The 7,921-nt window shown below is 39.5% G+C and overlaps 1 protein-coding gene and 1 long non-coding RNA gene across 7 annotated transcripts in view; one reads left to right on the top strand and one right to left on the bottom strand.

Moving 5' to 3' along the window:
- LOC112157730 overlaps window positions 1–7,921 on the top strand; it is a 71,128-nt gene that overhangs the window by 18,125 nt on the left and 45,082 nt on the right. The window contains exon 3 of one of the 2 annotated variants that reach the window (XR_002921197.2): window positions 434–1,740. The exons of the other annotated variant lie outside the window; for it this stretch is intronic. This is a non-coding gene — a long non-coding RNA (uncharacterized LOC112157730). Of the gene's footprint in view, window positions 1–433; window positions 1,741–7,921 lie in introns of those variants that run through there. 2 annotated transcript variants of the gene reach the window in all.
- runx2b (RUNX family transcription factor 2b) overlaps window positions 1–7,921 on the bottom strand; it is a 51,969-nt gene that overhangs the window by 19,152 nt on the left and 24,896 nt on the right. The gene's annotated exons all lie outside the window — the stretch shown is intronic.

Genomic DNA, 7,921 nt, shown 5'->3' with positions numbered 1-7,921 from the left:
AAGTATTAGAAAAAAAGTTGATTACGAGCCACTTCCTATATTCTAAATATCTAAATCATCAACTTAAACTTGAAGATTTTGCCAAATAAAGTTGGAGAAATCCCTTGTTTTTAATGCTGGACCATGCAAATGTGTTGATTTCCATCATAAAATAAACTAAATATAGACATCCTCCCAGTGCTGATCTGTTCTCCATTATTTAACCATTGCCACATACTCAATGATAGGAAACTCTGTGACTCAATGGCTCGGAAACGGCTAGAAAATCCACGATTGACGGAAAAAATGATAAACCAGATTTTATGTCTTTGAGCTGAAGCTGATTCGGCTGATTCATCTTTGCCCGTGGAGCTGAATCAGCCTCTCAGCTCGTTTCACAGTAAAAAGTTTTCACTCCATGTTTTCATTTGTGTTGTTTTTAAATTATTTGAAGGTGGAAGTCTGAATCTGAAAAAAAAGGAGAAAACGGCTGAACGGCTGTCTGCCGTGGGGGTCTGGAAGACTAAAAAAAGACGAGAGAAAAAGATGTTAAAAAAAGAGAGGAGGTGTGAGAGACGAGGCAGCGAGCAAAAAAGAGAGAAAAGGAGCCAATCTGTGGTGGAGCCCTGCCAGCCGTCTGTGTGGTCCATGCGTTCCCGCCCGGAGGAAGCTTGCCAGGCAAGGAAAAAGCGCACACACTTCCATACACACTAGAGCTACACAACAACTCCCAAGGGCCGTGCATTTATTCAACGCAAACACACTTTCTACACATTTGTACAATACTGTACAAAGAGCAAACACACAGTTTGGCCTTTCAGACGGGCTTCCTCTGCACCTTTCTGCTCACATTAAAGTGTTTTGATCCAGAACAGAGCAAATGTGAAAGATGTTTTTGTCGCAACCAAATCCAGACTTTGTCTCTTCATCATTATCTCCCTTTATGATTCACTTGCAGCCTCTATGGTCGTCTGTGCTCCTCTTTGTCTGGCCGTCCCTGTGAATAATTCTGTTATGCATTGTGGAGGCTTTGGCACCTCTTCAAGGAACTTCATAAGACATTCAAGTGACTGGCTGCCTTGGGAAAAGCCTTAAGTATTTTTCTCGCTTGTCTCCCCTCCTTTTGATTTCTTTTCCGCCTGATGTTTTGGTGAGTTTTATTTGTCCAGCTCCCATTACCAAAGGCTGAGTCGAGTAGTTTTTTTTTGTGAAATCCTACGTAATTACACTAATACCGAGTAAATGTTTGTTCTATTTTGGGACCAGTTACTGACGGAAAACGATCATATGAAGGAAATTCTTGGAAATTAAATGCCATCCCCTCACTTTCATGTTCAACCGTGTTAAGACAAACGGTTAATGAAGCTTTAGGGTTTAAAAAACTCAATCTGAGTCCAGTAAACAAATAATGGATCCATAAAATAGAGGTCGATCTTTTAAAAAAAGGATCCTTTTCTTGGAACGTTACCCTACTCTCGCGAGAACCTCAGAGATTTGAAACAAACATGGTGGGATAAAAAGTTTGGAAAAAACTAAAAAGATCGAAAGCAAATGTTGAAATGTTTGTAAAACGATGTGCAGAAATCAAAAGAATCGCAAATTTACGACGAGTATTTCGGCCACCAAGAAAGTAATATAACGATATTAAAAGTCATAAATTTGTGACTTTTAATCTCGTAACATTGCAAGTTTTTTTCTCGTGAATTTACGACTTTCAAACATGTAAATTGACGCCTTTAAATCTCAAAAATTTACAATAAAAACGTCATAAACTTACAAGAAAAAAAGTCATAAATTTACGAGAAAAAAATTGTGAATTTACAAGGAAAAAAATTGTAAATTTTACTATTTTATGTTGTAATTAAAAAAATTTGGCTTGCAAAATTTTCAGTCATATTAATTAAATCGATTTAGGAAAAAAAAAAATTCTGGTTCTTTTCTTGTAAATTTGTGAATTTTCTCGTAAATTTACAAGTTTTAAAGTCGTAAATTTACTAGACAAAAAACTAAAAAAATTAGCCTATGACTTTTTCATTTATAAATAAATAACTTTGTTCTTGTAACTTAACACTTACCACTTTTCTTGTAAATGTACGAGACTTAAAGTCGTAGTAAAAAAAAAATATATATTTTTCTTCTTATTGTAAACGGGATCAAAGCGATTCCAGAAAAGAAAGTAAAAAAAAAAAAAAATGGTTGTTTTCTTGTAAATTTACGACTTTTTTCTTGTAAATTAATGAGATATGTCATAAATTAATAAGCAATTCCGAAACTAAAAAAAGCTCACTTTCTTGGAAATCTGACTTTTTTTTCTTCTTAAATTTATGAGATTTAAAGTTGCAAATTTTTGAGTTTTAAAGTTATACATTTTCAAGAAAAAAAATCGTAAATTTAGCCTGTGACTTTTTAATGTCATAAATATACAACTTTATTCTGGTAAATTTGGGAGATTTAAAGTCATAGCTTTTCTCCATCGTAGGAATCAAATCAGTTCAGGGAAAAAAAAAGAAGTAATGTTAAATGTTCAGTCAGCCTCGTACCATTTAGTTTTTGGGAACTGAAAAGTGAAAAATTGTTCTGGAAGAATCTTGGGAATATGGAGATATGTATCGTATCGTGATACAGATATTAGGTTACATATCATATCATCAGATTCTTGACAACACACGTGTGAACCTCTGAAGTCAATTTCAGTGTGAATGCAGCTTAATGTTATGAGGATCCTGCTAATAAAGTTGGTCCAACAAATGATTCAAGTTTATTATTATATTTAGAAAATATCAGTTTTAGTGACTTTTTTATCTGTTGCACCTAAAAGTCGGACAAAGTTGAAGTTGGCGTCTGATTTCGTAGCTTCCACTTTTACAGTTACTTTTGGTTCCAACATGAAATCTAGTGTAGAAATAAAGTAGCTGCAGGTATTTTACAGAAGTTTCCCATAAAAGTTAAAGGAAACTCACTTCAGCCTTAAAAAAATATTACCTGGTGGTAAACCGAACTGATGTGACGACAATAAAGCAGCAACTCCTGTTCGGTTGTGATTCAGAATCATAATTCAATTCAGAGTCAACCTTCTAGTCTCCCTCAGCGACCAGCTGGGTAAAAACAATCCTGGGCTCCATGTTTTGGCTTCTCCACTTTGTTGTTTGTCAAACCACCAACCAGCCGTAGATCCCTGTTGAAATCATCGAGCAAATTTCAAGCCAACTTCTGCAATGCCACCGAACAAGAAAAATAAACTCAGCCGCTCACACGGCGCTGGTATAATCTAACGTAGGTTATAATAAACAAAGAAAAAAAGGCATGGCGGTAGCTAAACGGAAACAAAACCTCAGAAGAATCCACAAACAAAAGCAGCCGCTTGGCCTGGAGGCAGAGAAACAGAAAGATTCTTTAACTATTGTTTCTTTACCATCTGCCATTCAAAAATGACGTTTCCCTTAAAGTCATTTCTCTTTGATTCTCTTTTCATTTAACAAAGATGACATTTAATTAGACAAATATATTAATTAAAGGTGAGCAGAAGATTAACAAGTATGTTATAGTCAAGTAAAATTATTATTTGTTTTTTACTAATAAATGACTCAACATTCTTTGAGGTCTGCCGGATTCAAATACAATCATTTGTTTATGCTTTAGAAAAACACAGTTATGAAATGTTTTACAGCCTAGTTTATTTGGTTTTTGCAAATTGTTTACAAAATGACAAAATTTGGTCAAATTATTTAGGTCTCCTGCTGCACTTCTGAGCCACTTTTTCCAAAGCAGCCTTTACATCACGGCTCGTTCGACAGCTGGTTTCATGGTTTTAAAGGTCCACTCCGATGAAAATGGTGTTTTTAACATGTTCTTGTGGCATTTTTTAACAAAATAAAAGGAAAATTAAGCTTAAAACAGCATATGTAAAAAATGTCTTTGTTCAATCCTTGTGAATCAGGAGCAGACAAAAAAATATAGTTTGAAAAAGATCATATTTGTCGTGTAGAAAACACTGGGTCTACACATTCTCTCTGCTAACTCGTCGTATACGGACTCATGGTTCATGACCCCTCTACACCACTTTTTGACAATTTGGGTCTCCCCAACTTGTCATTTTTTGACCTTCTTTCTATTCCCATTAAATCAGGGGGTCCCCAACCCTCTGGACATTAACCGGTTACTGGTACCCTAACTCTAACCCGGTACTGGTTATCACACGGAGATCTGGGGACCCCTGATTAAATGGGAACAGCCAGCATGTCAAAACACAACAAATCGGGGACACCCAAAATGTCAAAAAGTGGCGTGGGGCCCGAACCATATTTCCATATGTAACGAGTCAGGAGTGAGAATGCGTTGGGTTTTGAAGATCCACTCTGCTGAAAACTGTGTTTTTAACATTTTCTTGTGACAGGGTACTAGTATAACTTATGGATGTATGACTTTGGCCCCCACCGCGCCACTTTATGATGTTTTTGGTGTCCCCAACTCGTCTTTTTTGGCGTGCTAGTCTTTTCCATTAAATCACAGGTCCCAAACCGTCGGGATGGGATATTAGCTATGGAACCAATGCCAGTTTTGGGTTAGGGTACCAGTCCTCGCCCCGAGGGTTGGGGACCCCTGATAAACATGTGGATTTTTTTCCTGTCTGTGGACTGGTTCTGGTTTATGGCTCAGTGGTTGGGGACCCCTGATTTAATGGGAACATGCCAGCATTTCAAAAAACGATGAGTTGGGGACACCCAAAATGTCAAAAAAGGCACGGAGGGGGCCCAAATCATATGTCCATATGAAACAAGTCGGGATTGAGAATGTGTTGGGTTTAAAGATCCACTCTGCTAAAAACTATGTTTTTAACATATTCTTGCGACATGGTACCAGTATAACCGATATAACTTATCAAATACGGACGAATGGCTTGGGCCCCTGCCACACCACTTTCTGACATTTTTGGTGTCCTCAACTCGTGCTGACTGTTCTCCTTAAATCAGGAGCCCCAACTTTTGGGATGGGATGACAGGCGTGGGATCAGCACCAGGTTAGGGTTAGGGTACCGGTACTGGGTTAGGGTACTGGTCGGCCTCCCAGGGTTGGGGCCCCCCCTGATTATTGTATGCATTTTTTTTTCCTGGTACCGGTTCGTGGTCCAAGGGTTGGGGACCCCTAATTAAATTGGAACAGCCAGCATATCGAAAAACAACAAATCAGGGACACCCAAAAAATTAAAAAGTGGCACGGAGGGGGCCCGAACCATACATCCATGAATATGACGAGTTGGGATTGAGAATGCGTTGGATTTTAAAGATCCACTCCGCTGAAAACTGTGTTTTTAAAATGTTCTTGTGGCAGGGTACCGGTATAGCCAGAATAACTCCTCATATATGGACGTATGGTCTGGGCCCCCTCCACGCCAATTTTTGACTTTTTGGGAGTCCTTGTGCTGGCTGTTCTTATTAAATCAGGGGTCCTCAATCCTCGGGACGGGATAACAGACGTGGAACCAGTACTGGGTTGGGGTACCGGTCTATGTCCTGAAGGTTGGGGACCCCAGATTTAATGGGAACAGCAAAAGACAAAGACCAGTTGGGGACACCCAAAACTTCCAAAAAGTGGCGCGGAGGGGACACGAACCATACGTCCATGGCATGGTTTGTACCATGGGTGGGTCTGAGCTCTCAGCAACAGGGAGGGGAAGGAGGGCGGGGTTGCTCTGCCACTTGAAAATGACACCTTTTTTAAATTTTGGCCAATTTTGGCCAAAAAAAAAAACGACAATCATGATTAAAATACCACTGCAAACGTTTCAAAAATAGATCCTGACCTCATGCTGATAAAATAGTCACAAAGAAGATTTTATGCATATATTGTAGAACCATCTGAGTTTCATTCATTCACAAAAACGTTGCAGGAAAGTCTCACAATGCTAAATAAACAAGCAAAGTACTGACGCATACCACAGAGCTGAGTGTGAGGGACTGAAAAATGTTGATCACAACTTTCTGGGTTTTGGCACGAGGATCTCCTGAACCACTAATACCGCCTGCAGGCTTCTAAGTAACCAGGACTTTTTCAACAGACTTGTAAACACCTCGACCAAAACCGAACCGAAACCCGACCAGCACCAAGACCCTGATTCAGAAAAACCACCGGAGAAGAGAAGAATTTTCTCACCTTCTCTCTTCGTTAGCCATCAATTAACTCTAACGAGGAGAGCGGACAGAAAGCCTTGTATATTGTGCCATATCACGCCTCAGTTATAATCGCTCAGGAAGTTTGTCCCAGCTGGCGAGAGCCACCATCAGGAGCAGCTGAAAGGAGACAGAACCACCTATAAAAGCATATTGGTTTAAACAACCACTCCCTGTCTATTAGCTCAAAATGACATTTAATGAGGCCTATTAGCTCTGCTCCAAACCAGAACTGCGACTGCACCAGACTAATGGCACGAATTACACACACACTCCGCCTGCAAAGTATATCATGCAGACGCAGGAGCATGCTGCATGCACGTTAGAGATCATATCTGCCCGAACAAACAGATGCATGCATGCGGCGCACACATTCAGCGGCAAACCACAGAGCAACCAGGAGCTGTCAAGCCATTAAGTACAATGCAAGCCGCAGAAACCGAGCTAGCCTCCTGCTAATGGCGCGCGGTGGCCGGAGGGACCTGAAAACTGTAAACCTCACCACAGCTCTTTAAACTACACCTCACTAATATTCGTCACCCTAACCACGCAATTAATGGCATGAGAGATGCTCCTGTCAGTCCGGGACGCCGGACGCCGAGGGAGGACTCATGTGGCCGCCATAAGGCTCATCAAACGGCGTCCTTCCTGAATCAGACACCCACGGCTCGACAAAAGCCCTTAGAAGTCCCACGCTGAAGCCGAGTGTTAATTTGGAGAACCGGCTCAAGGTTTCGGCACAGAAGGGCCCTGTGTGCGACCACTCGAAGGGCCCGTCGGCCCCTCCTAATTACCTGCTCGTTTGACAAAAAGAAAGTCTCGTTTGTAGATACGATCGCAGCGTTCGAGACCTCTCACGTCCATGAAGGGGCACATGTGCCACCCTTCCAGAACGACCTTTGAGAGGAAAGCGTGTCCTGGCAGAATAAATGATGGCAGGAGTGTTAATCATACAAGGGGTCAAATCCAAAACTCAAGTTAAGCTGGGGGCCGAAAAGGATAAACATTTATTGATCACTCTAAAACTGAAATTTTAAAACTTTAAAACAGTAACTTTTATCATAATTATGAACTAGATATATAGCATTGCCTGTGAGAATGCTGGAAGCTGAATTTAGCCGCTGAAGATGCTAGCGCTAATAGCTGAAAATGTTGAAGCTGATAGCCAGCTAAAATATTAGCTAAATGCCAAGTTAGACTAAAAAAGAAAAAAAACTTAGATTAGCCAAAACTGCTAGCATATAGCTGAAAAACTAATTAAACTTCAAAATATCCCAAAAACTGAAAAAAACTAATGTAGCCAAAACAGCTAGCATGTAGCTGAAATATTAACTAAACTCCAAAACAGCCTAAAAAAATCTTAGTAAATGTCAAAATAGTCCAAAAAGCTAGAAGAATGCAATTTTTTAAATATTTAAAACCGTAACTTTTTAACATAATTTTGAATAATAAAAAGGGAGGAACATTATTCCAGAATAAATCAACTTAAACCTTAAATAACTAACAAATAAATTATAAATAAATAATATTCTACTCTCCATAAAAATATATTTTGTCAAAAGTATACAATTTAAAAAAGATAACATTAATAACATTAAAATAAAATGATCTGGAGGGCCGGATAGAATTACCCTGGAGGGCCGGATCCGGCCCCCGGGCCTCGACTTTAACGTGTGAATTATGGCAAATTTGGACTGCTTAAGAGCAAAGGAAAGAAGGTCAGAGGTTACGCCGATGACATCGCTCTTATTGCTGAAACTTTTACTGCTAAACTC

The sequence above is a fragment of the Oryzias melastigma genome, linkage group LG24, assembly GCF_002922805.2.
Source record: "Oryzias melastigma strain HK-1 linkage group LG24, ASM292280v2, whole genome shotgun sequence".
Taxonomy (NCBI): Eukaryota; Metazoa; Chordata; class Actinopteri; order Beloniformes; family Adrianichthyidae; genus Oryzias; species Oryzias melastigma.
Note: the sequence above shows the minus strand (reverse complement) of the source record. Positions and strands in the feature narration are given on the sequence as shown.